This window comes from Staurois parvus, unplaced genomic scaffold, assembly GCF_062004578.1.
Source record: "Staurois parvus isolate SC_StPar_1 unplaced genomic scaffold, SC_StPar_1.0 ptg000013l, whole genome shotgun sequence".
Classification (NCBI taxonomy): Eukaryota; Metazoa; Chordata; class Amphibia; order Anura; family Ranidae; genus Staurois; species Staurois parvus.
In genome coordinates, this window is record NW_028317809.1 from 2,999,895 (window position 1) to 3,022,024 (window position 22,130).

At 42.5% G+C, this 22,130-nt stretch overlaps 1 protein-coding gene across 2 annotated transcripts in view; it reads right to left on the reverse strand.

Annotated features, from left to right (window-relative positions):
• The window catches only part of PSD3 (pleckstrin and Sec7 domain containing 3), a 661,118-nt gene that overhangs the window by 406,938 nt on the left and 232,050 nt on the right, over positions 1 to 22,130 (reverse strand). Inside the window, exon 1 of one of the 2 annotated variants that reach the window (XM_089675257.1) lies at positions 11,459 to 11,617. The exons of the other annotated variant lie outside the window; for it this stretch is intronic. The gene's annotated coding sequence lies outside the window, so the exon portion shown is untranslated. Of the gene's footprint in view, positions 1 to 11,458; positions 11,618 to 22,130 lie in introns of those variants that run through there. 2 annotated transcript variants of the gene reach the window in all.

Genomic DNA, 22,130 nt, shown 5'->3' on the forward strand with positions numbered 1-22,130 from the left:
GACTTTCTGCATGTGGATACACAGAACACCTACGCATCCCACGCAGGTGAAATCAGCCCTTCTCATATGATCAGTACACCTGTGTGAATGGGGCCTTACATAGATTCACACCTATGCGTTTTCTGCAGCGTTTTACAGAAACATAGTACAGTCCATTTAAAATGATTTCCTATGGGACAGGTTTACATCTTCGTGTTTTCACCCGGTTTGTTTTTTTGGAAAGGGTCGGGGACTTTATTAAAATGTTGTGTTTTTGGTTCTATAGACCTCAATAGAAATGCTGCAGAAAAGCATTTATTGCGTTTTTTTATGTGTTTTGCCATTTAAATCTGCCTAGCAAGAAAAAGGAAAAAAAAAAGAAAAAAAAATCCATCAAAACGCAATGCAGAAACTGCTCAAACGGCATCTCCGCGTTTTCACCTGGTGCGTTTTTTTGAAAGGGTCAGGGACTTTTTTTTTTAACGCAAAGCATTGCGTTTTTGGTTCTATAGACTTCAATGGGAATGCTGTAGAAAAGCATGTATCGTGTTTTTGCTGCATTTTGCATTTAAAATCTGCCTCGCAACAAGAAAAGAAAAAATAAAGAAAAAAAAACCTTAAAAACACTGCAAAAACGCAAATGCAAAATAGTAAACCGCAATGCAGAAATGCCTCAAACGCAACCTGCATAGGTGTGAACCTAGACTTAACGTTTCTGGCTTAGCTGCACACATTGTTTTCAGGAAATTCCCTTCAAAGACTAATTTGTATAAAATACATATAATAACACATGCAAAAAACACACACATACCGTGTTTTTCGCTCCATAAGACGCACTTTTTTCACCCCAAAAAGGGGGGGAAATGTCAGTGCGTCTTATGGAGCGAATATGGAGCGGCCGGTCCGGTATTTCCACTGCCGCCGTGTCAGAATACCGGGCCGGCCACCCAGCTCTGCAGCAGGACCTTACCTGTTCCTCGGTCCAGCGCTGCACAGTCTTCCCGCACCAGCTTCTTTAGTGTAGGATCTCGGCTTGACAGCCGGGTGCCCAGTGCGCATGCGCGAGAAGCGCTGCACTTTGTGAATGGTACGGCGTCTTCTGGGACACATGACAGGTCCCAGAAGGCGTCGGACCAATCACAAAGCGCAACGCTTCTCGCGCATGCGCACTGGGCACCCGGCTGTCTGCCCACACTAAAGGGAGGATAACACCGCGGAAGTGGGAATCTGTCAAATTCAGGTATCCGCTCTCCCTCCCTCCCCAAAGGTCAGCAGTCTCTTAGTCATCTCCTGTACCGTGTCCGCAGTCTCTGGACATCTCCTGTACCGTGTCCGCAGTCTCTGGACATCTCCTGTACCGTGTCCGCAGTCTCTGGACATCTCCTGTACCGTGTCCGCAGTCTCTGGACATCTCCTGTACCGTGTCCGCAGTCTCTGGACATCTCCTGTACCGTGTCCGCAGTCTCTGGACATCTCCTGTACCGTGTCCGCAGTCTCTGGACATCTCCTGTACCGTGTCCGCAGTCTCTGGACATCTCCTGTACCGTGTCCGCAGTCTCTGGACATCTCCTGTACCGTGTCCGCAGTCTCTGGACATCTCCTGTACCGTGTCCGCAGTCTCTGGACATCTCCTGTACCGTGTCCGCAGTCTCTGGTCATCTCCTGTACCGTGTCCGCAGTCTCTGGTCATCTCCTGTACCGTGTCCGCAGTCTCTGGTCATCTCCTGTACCGTGTCCGCAGTCTCTGGTCATCTCCTGTACCGTGTCAGCAGTCTCTGGTCATCTCCTGTACCGTGTCAGCAGTCTCTGGTCATCTCCTGTACCGTGTCAGCAGTCTCTGGTCATCTCCTGTACCGTGTCAGCAGTCTCTGGTCATCTCCTGTACCGTGTCCGCAGTCTCTGGTCATCTCCTGTACCGTGTCCGCAGTCTCTGGTCATCTCCTGTACCGTGTCCGCAGTCTCTGGTCATCTCCTGTACTGTGTCCGCAGTCTCTGGTCATCTCCTGTACTATGTCAGCAGTCTCTGGTCATCTCCTGTACTGTGTCCGCAGTTTCTGGTCATCTCCTGTACTGTGTCCGCAGTTTCTGGTCATCTCCTGTACTGTGTCTGCAGTTTCTGGTCATCTCCTGTACAATGTCTGCAGTCCATTGGTTCAGAATATTTTTTTTCTTGCTTTCTGCCTCTAAAACCAAGGTGCGTCTTATAGTCAGGTGCGTCTTATGGAGCGAAAAATACGGTAATTTACTGCCCAATTTCCTTTAGATTTACCTTCAACTATGTAGTGCAAGGGCCTGTCTAATTGGATACAATTGAAAGTGTTGTTAGGTTTGACCTCCTATTACATAGTTTTTGGTAAATCCTAAGCCAAAAGTCTCAAGAAAATTGTATAGTGTATGGCCAGCCTTAGTTTGAAACACACGCACAGCACTTACATAGATTTACACATGCTATTACCAGCCTCTCTATGTACCTGAGCAGCAAATGCTTTTTTCATGTATTTCATTTACTGCTGGACATATTAAGTGAAAATGACTTCACATTTGTTAACACGAGGCATCACTGATTACTAGTGACAGACCATGGAGCACTGAATCAGATTAAATCCTAAAATGCATTTGGTTTTATTGTATAACACACTCATTTAGCACAAAAAATAAAAAGCAACACAACCAAAAATACGCTAAATTAAAGCGAAATCAAGCCCAACACACAGGAAGGCATTTAGGATACAAATACTGTATGTGAACTGTTAAAGATGACAAAATATGTGTTATTCCGTTTTGCCACTCTATTGAATCATAACCTACAATGCCAGCAGGGTGACACCATTTTCGCTAACGCATCCAGCTTCTGTAATCAACTGCCTGCTAGCTGCAGGGGTTTGTTCATCTCTATGGGGCCCATCTATAAAGCAGCAGAAAGCCGTTCGGAGAAAACAAAAGAATTTCTCATTTATCATACAGCATCAGTAAAAGTTGAACCCTACTGTATATTTGCCAAATCAATATATACATTTTACAGCGCTGCCAGTTTCACATGGTAACTTTCAATACAATTCTAAATTCTGTAACTAGTCAGTGGGAGCTCAACAAAGGCAAAATATAGTCTTTGTGCTAAAAAAGTTATGCATGCTCTCAAGAAGATGACCATTTCATTCATACGAAAAAAAGGAACCACACAGGACTAAGGTGTTTTAAAGTGGTAGTAAACTCGATTTTATAACTTCTACCTTCAGGTAAGCTTTTAATAAAGCTTACCTGTAGGTAAAATGAATATCTCCTAAACATGCACTGTTTAGGAGATATACTCTTTTTTTTTTTTTTTTTTTTTTTTTTTTTAGCTGGTGCATGCACTCTGAAGGAACGGCATACCCGTGCCATACCTTCAGAGTAATGTGCTGTGGCCCAGGACTCCCGCACGCATACACTGTAGTGACGTCATCGTGGCCCCGCCTGTCAGGCAGGCCAGAGTGGACAAACCCAGAAGGAATACCAGGTGAAGATGGAAGCTGCTACAGAGATGACAGTGCACCGATGGAGGGCTTTGTTTTAAGGTTTTTACATAATCGCTCTTGAAGAAAGATCTCTGCGCATGCTCCAAAACACGTCACCGTTCCACGCCCGTTCCTAACACACATCACTTCTGGTTGTGGTCTTCTGGAAACGTGCGCTCCAACCTGCGTTCCAGCAACCATCTTGGACATCTGATCCTCAACTCCCCCTGTAACTGCTGGCCGGCACAGCCGTGGATTGGGCAATCTGATGATTTTATTGAGCCTGTTTTAACCATGAGTTAGTAAGTGTTTCTAACCATGATTATTAAAGATTCTTATGGATATACTGCACTTAAAAGCACTTTCTTGTTCTATCCTCTTACATAATGTGCTAGTATGCGATGCATACAAGCTCATTATGACATTACATTCAGAAATAAATTTCCACTGATGTGAATGGGATATTATTCAGCCAGGGGGCAAACAAACACAGTTTTAACGTTGGAGGGCTTTGTACAGTAAGTCTATAGCATAAAATAAACATCTTCTCATCCAAGCAACCAACTATATTTATGCCAGTTCCTGACTAACAGGGTGTCCCATAAAGGGCTCCCCAAAACAAACAAGCCAGTACCTTTTTAGTCTTCTGTCAGTAATCAGCCTTTTCACCCAGCAGCAGACACTAAGTCTAGGTCCACACCTGTGCAGGTTGCATTTGAGCCGTTTCTGCATTGCGTTTTGTTTTGGCTTTTTTTTCCTTTTTCTTGCTAGGCAGATTTAAAATGCAAAACACACCAAAAACACAATACATGCTTTTCTGCAGCATTTCCATTGAAGTCTATAGAACCAAAAATTCAACTTTGTGTTCAAAAGAGTCCCTGACCCTTTCCAAGAAACGCACCAGGTGGAAATGCACAGATGTGAACACGTCCCATAGGAAATCATGTTAAATGGACTGTACTGGGTTTCTGCAAAACACTGCAGAAACCGCTTAGGTGTGAACCTAGGGTAACAACAGAGAGAGCGAGAGGGAGACCTGAGCATCATTTAGCGCTTTTTATTTATATATATATATATATATATATATATATATATATATATATATATATATTTACATACATACATACATACATACACACATGCGTACAATAGATAAAGACCTTTGAACAGCTAAGACTAATAATGGGTGGGTGATTTGGACGTAGGAATGGAAGCTTATTCTCACCCAAAACTCCACAAAGCCTCCAGAACCCAGTTATTAAGATTCAGAGAAAACAAATTTGTTTTCAACATATCAGACACAAAACCTAGAGCCCCTAAGAATGTGTATGTGGGTGAAACATATACAGCAAGCATCACTACTAAATGACGGACCACAGTCCGGATCCATGCTGAGCCAATGTCCCATCTAGACTGCTGCGGTTGTGCAATTTAGGAGCCATTTTTTCTCCCAAACCTCCGCCGCTGTATTTCCCAAGGCAGAGCAGAGAGCAGGAGGCAGGATAGTAATAGACAGAGGGTGGGAGGCACAGGAGCGCTGGATGGAGGGCGGGAGCTGCCAACGTTCACTTTTCATAATAAGCTGGCGATTGGTTGCTAGGACTGTCCCGAGTCCTAGCAACCAATCACCTGCTGGTCTGTGTGTGTGTGTGTGTGTGTGTGTGGGGGGGGGGGGGGGGGGTGAAGGGGAGCAAGTACTGTGAGGGGGAGATGTGAAGGTGGTCAGTGCTGAGGGGTGGTGGTATAAAGGAGAGACAGTGTTCTAAGAGGGGGTAATGTAAAATGAGAGCAGTGCTGTGGGTGGGGGGAGGGGAGATAGAAGTGCTGTAGGGGGGGGTGATGTGAAGCGGGGCAGTGCTGTGGGGGGGGTGAAATGTGAAGGGGCAGAGGACACTAATGTGAAGGGGAATCTGTGATGTGAAGTGGGGGACAGTGATGTGTAGGGAAACACTTATTTAAGAATGGGATTGTGATATAAAGAGGGCTGCAATGTGAAGGATCTGAATCATTGGACACACATGCAATTTACACCTCTGCTGGAAGATGATTTTACTGATCGGACCTCTGTGAATTTTAATACCCTGATAAATATTATACTGTCCTCAATCCTACCAGCCAGTGCCCTACAATATATATTCACTTCTTTGCTATGTTTTTGCAGATTTACTGAAAAAGTTGGATTTGAAACTGCCTACACTTGATGAATAAAGGAATCCACATGTAGAGGTGTGTCTACAATACACCAGTAAGTAAAACATGCTTCACTGAATGGGGTGGTATGCAGCCAAGACTATATCAGCACTTTTGGCAGAAAACTCTGGTTTTTGTTAGTGTGTCTGAACCTCTTCAAATAACAATGAACAGAGAGAGTGGCTGGAGAGTAAAATGAGTGTATTTATTGTACATTTTATAGAGTACAGGAAACACATACACTAAATCAGATGCCCAATAAACTGCAGGATTGTGTCAGGCAGACGAGCTTTGGCTCTACACTAAAATCCTAAGATTGAAATCTTGCAACTTCAGTGCATTATTTTTTGTTCATTGGGCTATCTTTCAGTGGTTTGCTACATTAGTAATTTTGTATTATCGTACAGCTCAACACTAAGCAGAAATATGGTAAGGCTCAGAGGAGACAATGTAGCTGGTGATAAATGTGGCTAAAGCAACAAACACTTGGGCAACAAATTCAAATCTGTTCTCATCAGTTTCTTAGCTGGTCCATGACACTGCAATCAGACAAAGACAGGTTCCCCAGCTTACGTTCTGTTATATGTTTTCTCGGATTTAGTATATCGTTTTCTTAGAAATATATTATGCAATCCTCAATTACAGAAATACATAAAGGAAGCTACACTATATTGTCAAACGTATTGGGATGCCTGCCTTTACACGCACAAGAACTGTAATGTCATCCCAGTCTTAGTCTGTAGGGTTCAATTCTGAGTTGGCCCACCCTTTGCAGCTATAACAGCATAAACTCTTCTGGGAAGGCTGTCCACAAGGTTTAGGAGTGTATCTATGGGAATGTTTGACCATTCTTCCAGAAGTGCATTTGTGCGGTAAGGCACTGATGTCAGATGAGAAGGTCTGGCTCTCATTCTCCACTCTAATTCATCCCAAAGGTGTTCTGTCGGGTTGAGGTCAGGACTCTGTGCAAGTCAGTCAAGTTCCTCCACCCCAAACTTGCTCATCCATGTCTTTATGGACCTTGCTTTGTGCACTGGTGCGCAGTCATGTTGGAACAGGGAGGGGCTGTAGCAGCGTACACACACGCGGTTCAACCATTTTGGCTTCAACCTCCATCTTGGCAAAGGGGTTAACCATCCTGACAAACATATTTCTCCCTAATTCTCCTCCCCCCCCTCTCTGAGAGGCCCAGCGACATTTGGCCAGTATGTGTGTGAGTTAGGAATGTCACAGGAGGGTCATAGGAGCTATAAAGCCCCCCAAGGGAGCTGGGGCCTAGCTGTCCGAAGAACCTGTAAAATGTAACACCTCGTATAAGATAAGGCAAGCTTGCCCAGGAGTTGAAAGAGATTCCAAACTAATAAACCTAACTCAGCGTTTGTGACAGAATCAGAAACACTTTTCAAAATCCATTTTTCCCCTATGTCTCATATCTTGGAATATGAGAGACTTACATAAAAACTGGACATAGCGTCAGATTGGCCACGAGAAGGCGAACAGTTTGGTAGGTCACTCGCATTGTCTCGAATACATAGGAAAGCCGAAAAATAGATCCCGTGAACTGTTCAGTGTATAATTTCATAATTTATATCTAATCAATCCTCAGACGTGTCTGCCTAATAATCTACCCGCGGGTGGAATGTCACTTGTGCATAGGAAAAGTTATGGGCCAAAATATGAGTTACGGGAGATGGCTCTAGTTGAGGTATCCGCCCATACGCACACGCCCTAAACGGGGTATTGGTCCTTGACTTCAGAGACACCCCCTGCTGGGAACTACAAAATAGGCTGTCAGGCCTAAGAGTGTGAGTTAAAGACGTCTCCCATTTTAACATCAATACCACCTGGGGAGACCAGTGCCCTTTTGCTCTGAAACTTGGATCTGCTAACCCAGGACTTTGGCAAGTACCTCAACCCTTTCACCTCTCTCTGATATCTCTTTGCTGTGCTGTCGGTCTATGTATGTATGTATGTATGTATGTATGTATGTATATATATATATATATATATATCTTAGTTACATCTTTTCTGTAAATATTTTTATTGCACCCGTTTGACCTTTTAGTAATAAATCTTTCCTTCTGAAAGTGTTGAACTGTTTCTATGGCGCTTTATTGCAATTTACGAATTCCTGCCTCTAAAGAGAACACTACTGTGTTTGTTTAACCCTCTGTATAACCGTGTTATACAGATAATTACCTCAACCATTATAGTGTTATAACTGATATCACAGAGTTTCCTCTTTGTACAAAAAGGAGGTGGTGGCAATGTGAAGGGTTAATTGCCTAATTAACCTGACCCAGTAACAATAGCTCAGGCTGCGGGTACATCGATTGTGGTCCAATTAGCTGGAAAATCGTTGTGCAGGGTGCAGCTGGGTGTGGCACCCTGCGGTTTTAGATCGGCTAGTCCTTCGGTCACAAGTTTGGTGAGAAGGTCTGGGGTCTGACGCCGCGATCGTGACAGGGGCCATCCCCAAACTGGTCCCACAAAGTTGGGAGCATGAAATTGTCCAAAATGTCTTGGTATGCTGATGCCTTAAGAGTTCCCTTCAATGGAACTAAGGGGCCAAGCCCAACCCCTGAAAAACAACCCCACACCATAATCCCCCCTCCATCAAACTTTACACTTGGCACAATGCAGTCAGGCAAGTACTGTTCTCCTGGCAACCGCCAAACCCAGACATGTAAATCAGATTGCCAGACAAAGAAGCATGATTTGTCACTAAATAAATTATAAATAAAGCATTATAAGTGGTTTCCATCCAAAATTGCTCAGTAGCAATAGAGACTGAAATACATTTTTATCATGTTGCCATATAATAATGGAATCTGCCTTGTTTCGTGTCTCTTTTTATACTGTAAGCAGCATTTACAGGATGTAATTATAGACTGCCTGTTCTGTATTTACACCACTAATGGTGGAGTAGAAATGTATGTGTATTCATGGTGCACCCATTTATGGGTCATCTATGGGTTGTTTTTTTTTTTTTTGTGTGTGTGTGTTTTCACTGATGTTGACTGCGATTGTGCAGCACTCTGCTAATTTGGGGATAAATGTTTGAAGTTGAAGGTTTTGCTTTGTTCAGTATAGTACTAAACGGTACACCATTAGGAGATGTTCATTGTACCTACAGGTAAGCCTGATTTGCACATTTACCTGCAGGTGCAACTTAAAAAATAAAGTTTCCTACTGCTTTAACCGCCTCCCACCCGCCATATGAGGAAATGATGGGCGCAAGGAAGTTTTCTCGTTCTGGGAGGAGGTCCTATGACGTCCTCCCACTCTGTACGTGCGAGACCCCTGTGTCCCATGGACATAGCGCACCAGCCCCCGATTGTTGGTGCGCTATGTCCATGGGACACAGCAAATCACCGATCAGCGGAAGGAGCCGATGACTTCGACTCTGTCATGTGATCAGCTGCGTCCAATCACAGCTGACTGCATGTAAATAAGGAAATGCCTGTTATCGACATTTCTCTCCTCACGAGCTGTCTAGATGACAGCTCATGAGGAGAGGAGAGTCAGTAATAGGAACTCCTCAGAGGGGAAATCTACACTGATCATCAGGGCACTGATGATCAGTGTAGCCCCATCAGTGCCACCAATCAGTGTCCATCAATGCCACATGTCATTGCTCATCAATGCTACCTGCCAGTGCCCATCAATGCCACATATCAGTGCCTACCAGTGCACATCAATGCCACATATCAGTGCCCATCTAAGCTGCCTTTCAGTGCCAGCTATCAGTACCAGTCAGTGCTGCCTATGAGTGTTGCCAGTCAGTGCCACCTAACAGTTCCAGTCAATGCCACTTATCAGTGCCATATGAGTACTGCCTTTCAGTGCCCACCAATGATGCCTGTCAATGCCCATCAGTGGCACCTACCAGTGCCTCCTCATCAGTGCTCTTCACTGCAGCCTCATTAACGCACATCAGTGAAGGAGAAAAATTACTGATTTACAAAATTTTATAACAAACTAAAAAAAAACCCAGTGGTGATTAAATACCACCAAAAGAAAGCTCTGTCTAAAAAAAAAAAATTCTAAAAATTTCATATGGGTACAGCGTTGCATGACCGCGCAATTGTCAAAAGTGCGACAGCGCTGAAAGCTGAAAATTGGCCTGGGCAGGAAGGGGGTGAAAGTGCCCGGTAGGCAAGTGATTAACCACCTCCCGTCCGGCCATTGTATATAAACAGCTGAACAGTGGCAGTGCAGGGTCGGGTGGCCGTTTATAAACAACTTCCCCGCCCCCTGCTTGTGCGCGCTCCGTGGGAGCACGCAGCACCGCAATCCAGTGCCCGCTGTGTCCTCCAGACACAGAGGAACACCAATTGTCGTACGGGACCTCAGTGCGAAGTCCCGATCATGTGATCACTGATTGGCCAATCAGTGATCACATGCAGAGTAGTAAGCAAGATGTCACATCTGACATCATTGTTTACTACGTCTGAAATCTGTGAATGAAGCCAGAGAGGAGAAATGGTTGCTTTTAAAGCCTTTATGGGTGTAAAAGCAATCAGTGTAAAAAAAAAAAAAAAAAAAAATCTTCATCACCCCCCAAGCAGTACAGTATGTAAAAAAAAACAAAAAAAACCCATAAATAAAAAAAAAAAATAAAATTGTAAAAAAAAAAAAAAAAAAAAAAATGTATAAAAATTATAATTTTTGGTTATAAACTAATTTGGTTTTTTTTCTACTAAAAGGATACATTTTGGCCAAGATTTACAATGAAATATTATGTTTTTGCAAAATTTTATAAGAAAAACATTTTTTTCAAAATGTTTGGACTTTTTCATTTACATAGCAAAAAAAAATAAAAATCCCAGTGATTAATACCACCAAAATAAAGCTTTATCTGTCTCAAAAAAATGCTAAAAAATTCTAATGGGCACAGTGTTGCATGACCGCGCATTTGTCATTCAAAGTGTGATAGCACTGAAAGCTGAAAATTGGCCTGGACAGGAAGGGGGTGAAAGTGTCTGGACCTGAAGTGGTTAAACAACTGAAGTTAGAAGCTGATTGGCTACTATGCACAGCTGCACCAGATTCCGAGTGCTCCAGTTTTAGCAAATTTGCACTTTGGTGGTGATGTTTTATACCCTGTTTACACCTGTGCATTTTTTTGAGTGGTTTAGGTGCAGTGCATTGAAAAAACAACCTGCTTGCTGAATCTTTGGTGAGCTTTCATGAAAACACATGTTACATAGATTTCAATGGTAAGGCACCTAAAACACACCGCACAGATGTGAACCAGCCCTCATTCTAGTACTAGTTGTTAATAACGTGTATATGCATTTTTTTTGGATATTTCTGAATATTATTGTTTGTTCATATGTCACCAAACTAGGTGACATCACTGCCATGGCATCACTGAGGAATACTGATGTAGAGCAAAGAAAGACTTTTCTGTTAAGGACAAGGACACACACAAGAACAGCCAAGCATTCATTTCTTTGAAAGGTAAAGGGCTTCTTTGTGATTCTATCTTAATCAAACAGCCTCTAGTCCTTTGAAAATAAACCTAATCACTGAACGGATAACAGAACCACACGTTAAATGTTACAACTACATGTACGCTGAATTATTAATCCACTCTACCCTCCTGTTTATTAATCACATCAGCAATTCAAATATTTTTGTTATAATGATTAATGCAAACCACGTCTTTTAAAATCAATCTTGTCAATAGAAAAACAAATTGCATGAATGTCAGACAGAGGAAGTAACTAGACATCTAGAGAATAAAGAGATAGCCGAAAAGAAGAAGTAACAAAAAAAAAATGGGTTACCTTTGTTACAAATCTGCATTCAGCCCATGTTACAGCGACTTGTACCTAAACTTTGTGCTGGGGTTAGAAGATACTTCATTGTGCTGCTATTGTCTGAAGGGCATAGACAGTGAGAGGCAGGATCTGCTCTGACATTTTCTCAGAATGCCCCGACAGTGCTCAGGGCAAGGATCACACACACAAAAAAAAGTTCAACAACTTCCCTTCTATCCACTCCCAAACAGTCCCACCCTCCTTCTCATTCCAACACCCGCTGACCTCCAGCTATCTGGGTCCTGGCTGCACTGACTGCAGGGAAAAGTGAAAGGCACATGACTGTTTAACTTCATTGTGCATCTTGGAATGGTTCAGATCCTGATACAGGCTGGTGAACACAGAGCATGCTTTACCCTGTTAACTCCTTCACTTACAGGAGTACCCTCTGTACATATATGATGATTCACAATATTTCAGATTACAATTGATGTGTTTTGATTTTCATACAAGTTATTTAATATAACAGCCACTTTCCATAGCACAGCAATACCCTATATATAAGTAGCTAAGTGGTTAGCACTTCCGCCTGGAGTTTGCATGTTCTCCCTGCGCGGGTTTCCTCCCACACTCCAAAGACATGGTGGTAGGTTAACTGGATCCTGTCTAGACCCTAGCATGTGTTTGAATGTGAGTTAGGGACCTTAGACTGTACACTCCTTGAGGGCAGGGACTGATGTGAATGTACAATATATATGTAAAGCGCTGCGTAAATTGACAGCGCTACACCTGTAATAAATAAATGGGTTACCGTAATGCATTTTATTGCAACCAACATGCATTCTGTGTTGCAGGTCAAATTTGCCTTTAGTTGTTGTACATTGACAGAAAGAATGGGCAGCCTAAGGACTCAATTACAGTTGCGTTTGGGAGCGGCAGCAAAAAAACACGGTTGAGCCACGTTTTTACTGCCCTCCTATATGCAGAGTGCCACACAAAAGTGTAAGCTCCGCTTACCTGCCTCACCCCCTCCCCCTGCCACCTTTGGAGGGGGGAGAGGGTACCTGGTTTTGACAGGTACCCGCTCCCACTTCTGGCTCAGCAGGATGCTGTGTGTCCCCCCCCTTCCCAGACAGCCCTCTGAGGAATGCAACATGTCCCAGTCCTCCCGTTCACAAAGCAAAGCTTGCTTCGCATATGCGCAGTAGGAAACCCGGCTGCCGGTTTCCGTTAGTTAAGATGGAAACGCCAGCAGCCGACTGAAGAATCGGCTCAGGGTGAGGTCACCCCTGGATGCATGGACAGGTAAGTGTCCTAATATTAGGTGCCAGTTCACACTACATGCGATTCAGCTGCTTTTTTTCTGCAGCCAAAACGCACAGGAAGTAGGTTATATAGTTGTTAATGTCATAGTTCACATCAGTGCTTGCAATTCCAGTGCGTTCCGGTGGCAGAAAAAAAAAAGTAGAACGTGCTGCATTTTTTCTGTACAGAACTGTACTGGAAGGCGGTAAAACGCACTGGAACGCACATGTCCCTATTTAAATTGACGCTGATATTGGCAGAACACCTGCTTTTTAGTCGCAGCAATACACGTGGAGACTGAACATCCCTCACATTTTTCTCTGCTTCTGCATTACATGCGACATTAATCGCACAAGTCTAGGGCTAGATTGCATGACTCTTACCAGCTTAGGACACCATGCCAATTGCAGGTAATATTACTTTATGTAACCCGGTCTCCTGTCTTTTACATGCTGTTACACTACTGTTGACCAAACACTGCATGGGTTTCTACATAGATTTTGTTTGATTTGATTACTACCACACTTGCCAAATATTCTTTACATGTACTGGTCTTGGATATTTCAAAAAATCAGTTGGTACCAGAAATAACTTCCAGGTGTCCCTTGATGATAATTATATCTACAGTTCACATCATATCAGTGTGAACAATAAGTTGAAGATAACAAAATAAATATAATAAGGAATGTTGTGCATGTAGTGTGTTGATACCTTGGGCTTCTCTACACAACAAAATGATATTCAAAAATATTAATGGCCAGAAAAAATGCAGATATTGAAAATTGGTGTGTTCGCTCAAATTAGTGGTCAGTGAACATGTGGGCTCTGACACTGGTGGTCAATGAAGGGTCTTTGCACACTGGCAGTCAGTGGAATATTTCTTACATTTGTGATTGGTGGGAAGAATACTCCTTAAATTTTTGATCAAGGGGAAGTATACTCCTTACATTGGAGATAAGGGGGAAGAATGCTCCTTACATTGGTAGTCAGTGGGAAGAATACTTCTTACATTGGTGGTCAGTAGGAAACATGCTTCTTACATTGGTCAGTGGGAAGAATGTTCCTTACACTTGTGGTCAGGGAAAAGAATGCTTCTTACATTTGTGGTCAGTGGAAAAAATGCTTCTTGCATTTGTGGTCAGTGGAAAGAATGCTTCTTACACTGGTGATCAGTGGGAAGAATGCGCCTTGCATTTGTGGTCATTGAGAAGAATGTTCCTTATATTGGTGGTCAGTGGACAGAATGCTTCTTACATTGGTGTTCAGTGGGAAGAATGCGCCTTGCATTTGTGGTCATTGAGAAGAATGTTCCTTATATTGGTGGTCAGTGGACAGAATGCTCTATTACAGATACATGAAAAAGTTCTTTGGTGACAGTGGTAACTGATCTGAGAGACACAATTTGCTTTTTGTTCAAGGAGCTCCGGGCAACCTATGGAGCAACCCTAGCTGAGAAAGGCTGATCTAACTACACAACACAGTCGAGCCCCCAATGAAATTACATAAAAATAAATTATTGTACCACTTAATTAGCATGGCAAAGGGTTTGATTCCCACGTTTTGGCAGGTTCTTGAAGCACCAAAAATTAGAGACTGGATAAATAGAGTGGAAATCATCTATAGAATGGAGGAACTGTATCATATGGAACAGGATAAAATGGAAAAATTTAGGAAAACATGGTTTTGTTGGATGAAATTTAAAACCTCGGAAATATACATGGAATTGATTAGAGTAAAGGGGGAAGTTTAGAAACTAGAAGAGAGTTTCAGTGGTAAATCTGTGAAAGGGAAGAATTTGATACAGACAGATAGGTATGAAAGAAGAACTAGATTGGGAAGGAGGTGGTAGATGGAGGGACAGGTTGAAGGGAGGGGTGACAGGGGTAAATGGATATATATGTGAAATTTTTTAAAACTGAATTGATGTTTTCATCAATTTTGTATGAAAACCAAATAAGAGATTAAATTTAAAAAAAAAAAAGACTCCGGGGTCCACCCACTGCAGTGAGCATCAATGTGATTACACCCCCCCCCCCCGCCTTTACAAAGAACAACAGTGGGGATTATACAAGACTAGTGGTTGAGGGGAAAGAATGTAGGCCGAAGTGGTAGGCCACATAAAATGACAGAGCAGGGTCAGTGCATGCTGAAGCACACAGCGTGCAGAAGCCACCAACCATCTGCAGAGTCAATAGCTAAAGACCTCCAAACTTCGTGTGGCCTTCAGATTAGCACAACAACAGTGTGTAAAGAGCTTCCTAGAATTGGTTTCCATGGCCAAGCAGCTGCATCCAAGCCTTACATCACCAAGTGCAATGCAAAGCTTCGGATGCAGTGGTGGAAAGCACACTGCCATTGGACTCTAGAGCAGTGGAGAAGTGTTCTCTGGAGTGACCAATCACGCTTCTCTGTCTGGCAATTCGATGGATGTGTCCATAAAGACATGCATGAGCAAGTTTGGGGTGCAGGAACTTGACTGGCCTGCACAGAGTCCTGACCTCAATCTGACAGAACACCTTTGGGATGAATTAGAGGGGAGACTAGGAGCCAGGCCTTCTCTGACATCAGTGCCTGACCTCACAAATGCGCTTCTGGAAGAATGGTCAAACGTTCCCATAGACACACTCCTAAACCTTGTGGACAGCCTTCCTAGAAGAGATGAAGCTGTTATATCTGCAAAAGGGGGGGCCAACTCAATATTGAATCCTACAGACAAAAACTGGGATGCCATTTTGGTTCTTGTGCGTGTAAAGGCAGGCATTCAAATGCTTTTGGAAATGTAGTATATGTGCTGTTATTTCAGAAAAGAAATTAGAAGCACACTGCTCAAAAAAATTAAAGGAACACTTTTTATTCAGAGTATGGCATCAAGTCAATATATTGATCTGGTCAGTTAAGTAGCAGAGGGGGTTATTAATCAGTTTGCACATCTAGTGCACCTCTTGTTAATCAAATTAACAACAGGTGCAGTAGATGGGCAACAATTAGATGACCCCCAAAACAGGAATGGTTTCAAAGGTGGAGGCCACTGACATTTTATTCTCTACTCACCTTTTTTCTGACTGTTTTTCACTAGTGTTGCCTTTGGCTAGGGTCAGTGTCACTACTGGTAGCATGAGGCGATGCCTGGATCCTACTGAGGTTGCACAGGCAGTCCAACTCCTCCAGGATGGCACATCAATACGTGCCATTGCCAGAAGATCTCAAGAGCATGGAGGGGTTTCCAGAAGACAGGCACATACTCTAGGAGAGCTGGACAGGGCCGTAGAAGGTCCTTAACCCATCAGCAGGACCTTTGTGCAAGGAGGAACAAGATGAGCACTGCCAGAGCTCTACAAAATGACCTGCAGCAGGCCAATGGTGTGAATATCTCTGACCAAACAATCAGAAATAGACTTCATGAGGGTGGCCTGAGGGCCCGACGTCCTCTAGTGGGCCCTGTGCTCACTGCTCGGCACAATAGAGCTCGATTATCATTCGCCATTGAACACCAGAATTGGCAGGTCTGTCACTGGCACCCTGTACTTTTCACAGGTTCACCCTGAGGACATGTGACAGACGTGAAAGGGACTGAAGAAGCCATGGAGAAAGTTATGCTGCCTGTAATATCGTTCAGCATGACTGTTTTGGTGGTGAGTCAGTGATGATCTGGGGAGGCATATCCATGGAGGGACGCACAGACCTCTACAGGCTTGACAATAGCACCCTGACTGCCATTAGGTTTCAGGATGAAATCCTTGGACCAATTGTCAGGCCCTACGTTGGTGCAGTGGGTCCTGGCTTCCTCCTGGTACACAACAATGCCCGGCTTCATGTGGTGAGAGTATGCAGGCAGTTCTTGGAGGATGAACGAATTGATACCATTGAATACCCCCACACTTGCCTGACCTAAATCCAATAGAACACCTCTGGGATATCATGTTTCAGTCCATCCAAAACCACGAGGTTGCACTGTCCAGGAGCTCAGTGATGCCCTGGTCCAGATCTGGGAGGAAATACCCCAGGACACTAATGCATCATCTCATTAGGAACATGCCCCGATGTTGTCAGGCATGCATACAAGCACGTGGGGCCATACAAACTACTGAGTACCATTTTGAGTTGCTGCAATGAAATTTCATTTTCATCAAACGATGGGTTATCCTTACGTTCCTAACGCATTACCCAGTCCACATCAGTATAGATATCCAGCAAGATATTTTTCCTATTGAGATCTGATATGTTTTCAAAGTGTTTCTTTATTTTTTTGAGCAGTGTATTTAGCATATCAACAGGTCTTTTTATTTACACATATATGTTTATCAGGAAAAAACACAGGAAATTTCAGCAGTGTACTAAATATGTTTTCTTTTGTTTTGTTTTGCCTTGGCACTTTAACACAACTTCACATGAAGACATGCACATGCATGCAGCAATGCACCACAGTAAAGCGGCATAGTGTGAATGGGTCCTGATACTTTCTGACACATTCAATTGTTTACCCTACTTTAAATATATAAAACTGAAAAAGAAAATAGTGTAGCAGTGGCCTACATTTGATATTCTCTAAATTTCTTCTGTAAAAGGGCGGCTAGCCAAATCACTGAGGTTAGCTTATCTGTACATAATAGATGTTCACAAGGAATGAAATACACCTTTGCCATTGAATGGTACAATGTGTTAAACGCATAACTGGTCACGTACTGTCATCATGTAGGCGTCTGACAGGTGCATTCTCTTTTGCTTTCAAAAGTATGTATACATCAGCCTTTCTGAACCAGGATTCCTCCAGAGGTTTCAGGGGATTCTTTCAGAAGAAAGAACAATGGCAGATTAAACATCAGGCTACACTGACCACCAAAGTAAGGGGTCACAGCAATTTTTACTGGCTGGCTGTTATTACTTATTTCATTTCAGGATTTTTACTAAAGGTATTCTTTTCGTATAGAGACAGATGGCGGGGACATAGTTTAAAAATGACAGTCTGTCAATAGCATTAACACAGCAGTTTTATTTTAGCCCACTTTGCAATATAGTTTCATTACTTGTTGATTCTAGTAGAGCTGTTAATTTTCCACTTATTTTCACAGAGTAACAACTGCAGTAGTGTTGTCAACCTGTGGATAGGGAAGTCTTAAGCCCCGTACAACGATGAGAATATCAAAGGAATAATCATCCATTATTTTTTTTTTGCATGCTGGTCTCATATCGAAACCGAAGAGGTTACGAACGTTACAAAAATTATTGTACAACCGAATTAAAATTCCTAAGTGATGTAATGTATTTGTATTGTATTTGTGGACGAAAACAGTACTGATTAAACAAAAATCGTACAATCTGGTATCGTACGAGAAAAATTTAAATGCTTGTCCCTAGGACAATAATTTCAGATGAAAGCTGTATATTAATGATCAGATTATCGCATGATCGCTTCCAAAACTGTATTTTTTGTACGATTTTCTGATTGTGTATACTAGGCTTTAGAAGAGCTACCTATGTAATTTCAGACAGCTCTGGTCTGTTCATGTGATCCCCTGTGCCAGCAAGTTGTAGCTGCAGTGGAGAGGAAAGAGAGCCCAACAATGGCTGTGAAAGCAAGCAGCAATAATATCCCCCATAGGCTCCTATGGTGCAGCCGTTGTCGGTGCTCCCTCCTCTCCCCTGCAGCCTCCTCTGGCTAACATAGGGAAGCTGGATCATGTAACTGGACAAAAGTGGGCTGAAAAGAAGTAAGTATATGCATCTTTTTTACACAGGTTAGTTGGTATAGGTGTTAGGAGGAGGGAGAGAGCATGTTTAATACTAGTTAGGCTTTAATTGGAATTTCACTTTACCCCTATATAGTTACCAGATTACAATATTTCTTGCTATAGTGGTGATTTAAAAGAATATTGTAAAGGTTGGTATGTAATTTTTTTTGTCAGAAAATCCAAGTTATGTGCTAGGATAAGGTGCATTTGTTTCTAGGATCACTGTGGTCAATGTGGCTGTTTGTGATTGTTTAGGTCTGTTTTGGGTTTCACAGGCTGCAGGTTTGATTACTTGTCATCCAAACCTGCAATCCATAATTCTTTGGGTGGTTCTGGAACTTAGGTGTGGAGTAAGGAAAATCAGCAGCATGAATATTTATACTGACTCAGCCAATCCCTTTGGGAAAGTGTACAGATGGTTGCTGGGAACGTGTAAACATAGTTTGATGCCTGGAACAGAAGTGTTTATCCCTGAGGAGGAGATCACCACCTAGGGGGGCTGATTGCCCCCTAGGCTACCTGCCATGTGTTTGCTGTTCATTGCAGCCCGAGCTGGGGGCCGATGTTTGCTGAAAGTTGCTGAAGCTGACTGAGGGGCCTGTCGTCTGTGGATCTAGTCTGGTATCATAGGGAGAAAGTGTCTAGAAAATATTGTCTGCAGACATTTGTGAGTACAGACAGGTGTGAGAGATCCTAGATACTGTGTGCTGTTGCCACCCCTTTGGTGCTCTAGAGTCAGCTGTGTTCATGATGTCTAGTGTCCCAAAGAGCTTGGTCTATTTATTTCTTAGTGAAAGGACTCAGATTTCTAGTTGCTATCACAAGACTCAGTCCACTGTTTACTTGTACGAGGACTTGGCCCATAGTTCTACAGAAGAAAAAGTGTCCTCCTATTTGTACATAGTTCTGGAGTATCCAGCTCAATTCCCTATCCAAGTTACCTAAAAAATAAAAACACCAAAAAAGAGAATACCCCTGGACTGTTCATTGAGCCAAATGAGTGACTGTGCTTATGTGCCTGGCTGCGGGGCAACTATAGGAAAAGAACCCTGGGCATCTATGTAGTGGCTCCTTCAGGGGTAACGCTACATTTGTAGAAGTTGTTTGCCTTGAATTAGTTACCCACATTTCCCTAAACTATAATTATATTTCTATAAGAAGTGTCAAAAGTCAAACTCCACCCAAAAGTTTTGCCCCATATATGCTAGCAGCTGTGCTAACAATATCTAGTAGAATGGGTGAGAGATACAAAGAGAAATTAGCAAGAATTTTTTAACTAATGGGTTTCAAGATCTAGGCACTATATGTGTTCATACGGTCTACAGATTGGACATATTGGAAGATATGGTATGTATAAAACATACAGAAAACACTTTCCTTATGGTTAAATTAGTAAGAAAACGCAAAGCACAGATAACCAACTTTTTGCTCCATTTTCTTCACAGGGAAGGAAAGTGTCACTTGCTCATCAAACCAAGATTTTCCACAAAAGTAGAATATCTTTCATATAATAACAAGCACTTGCAAAAGGTAAGAAGTGCTTATTTTTCTCAGAGAAGCTGCACATTGACTGACCCATATCTGTAGTATTCAGTTCAGGTGAGCATTGGTCTGTGCATAGCCACTGCACATCACTAGGTTATATCCACTCAAATAACTCAAGTATTACATGTTGCTGGGTCACTACAGAACATGCTATCTCCTCATAGCATTCCAGGAGTATGGTGTAGACTTCCCACTACTGGAGACACATTTATCATTTTTCTGGTTCCCCGAACTGTACAGAGAATGATATGGTGAATGCAAGCTCCATAATGGCATCCAAGTGTACTCACTCTGACACTGGTGGTCGCAGCTCAATTATAAAATATTACATTCGTAAAAAGCATACTCCACCTAACGTGACAAAATTATCATCAGGTTGAATCCAGCAAGATATATCATACACTGGAGAACCACTCCAGAATGCCTGTTTTTTTGTCATATTACAAATTACAATGGGACTAATGCACAGCAACTACAAGGCTAGCACTTGGCTTGTGGTTGTAGCATGGAGCCATTGACTTAAATAGCCAATGTGAATAGCTCCGTCCAGCTGTATTTTAGACTTTAGGTGGGTGGCCATTCGGAAATAAAACCATGCTGCAACTGCCATTTTTTTCAGCCCCGTACCACCTGTGCAGAAAAGGTCTAACAGTTGAGCATGGTTAACACAGTATAATCTCTAGTTCGCAAACATTATTATAGGAGTTCCCCATGTAAGGCACTGGCAGTTCTTAATAATTGCTCCACCTACACAAATTGCAAAATTACATCTTATGTGTACTGTTGTACTGTATATAGTAATGAAAGGGTTAAGAATACACACATTTGTTCCCTGACTGAAAAGCCCATTCATTTCAAAACAGATCTCTACTGCAGGAGACACATATTCATTTGAGAATACATGTCAGCACCAGCACATTTAATAAATTCTGCGATGCAGATTGATTGATGGTGATTAAACTATCTATAAATCTTTCCTTGAGTGGGAAGACTGCAGAGAATCCTAATCAGGTATGTCTGAAAATATTTTTTTATCTTGGAAGCCCTTTATTCTCTTTCTGACATTTACATAATTAATAAGGTTGAAAACTGATTCATGTTCATCAAGTTGAACTTCTCATAACTTCTGGGCCAGAGGAAGGCAAAACAAACCACAAGGGCAACCATTGCCAATTATGCCCCAAGGGTGGTTGGATCAATTCCCTTCATGAATTGCCTTAACCAGTGGCTTGGATAACTGCAGAAGAAGTTGTGAAAAGTCAATATTTCCAACTCCAGTCAAAACTCTTCTTTTTGTTTTGAACAGCTTGGGGTAAGGTAATAACCACCGGTCTGTAGATATTATTGCTAAACATGTCAGTATTGAGGTGATTCTTGGGAAAGGGGGTTAGCAGGACAGGAAGTGATGGGAAATTCTTCCAATGAAAGAAATAGGCAGCAACAAACACACTGTTTCTATTGTTTTATTTTTATTGCTGTCTGTGCATTCCTCTGTGGTGGTGATCCAGTCCTTCGTTTTGGTCTTGTGCACACTGGCACTCTGCTTTCATCTTTTCTAAGTTACATAATTACTTACAGTCATATAGATTTTAAGGTTGAAAAAAGACACAGGCTTAGAGACCAAGTATGAGAAGTATCATAAGTGCAAAGGGTACATATAAGGTACTGCAGTTGTTAGGGCGCTCTCTTTATGTACGATCCGTCCACTTGCTTTAGCATTACATTGGACATAGTGTTTGGTTAACATGTACAGTTGCAAGAAAAAGTATGTGAACCCCTTGGGATTACGTGGAGTTTTGCATGAATTGGGCATAAAATGTGCTCTGAACGTCATCTAAGTCACAACAATAGAAGAACACAGTCTGCTGAACATAATACTACACAAACATTAGATGTTGCCATGGTTTAATTGTACATAACATGTAAACATTCACAGTGCAGGGAGGAAAAAGTATGTGAGGCCCTAGCTTAATGACTTCTCCCAGAGCTAATTGGAGCCAGGAATGAGCCAACCTTGACTCCAATCAGTGTGATGATATTGGATGTGTTGCTGACAGCTGTCCTGCCCTTAAAAAACACACACCTGTTTTGGGTTTACTGGTTTCAAGAAGCACTGTCTG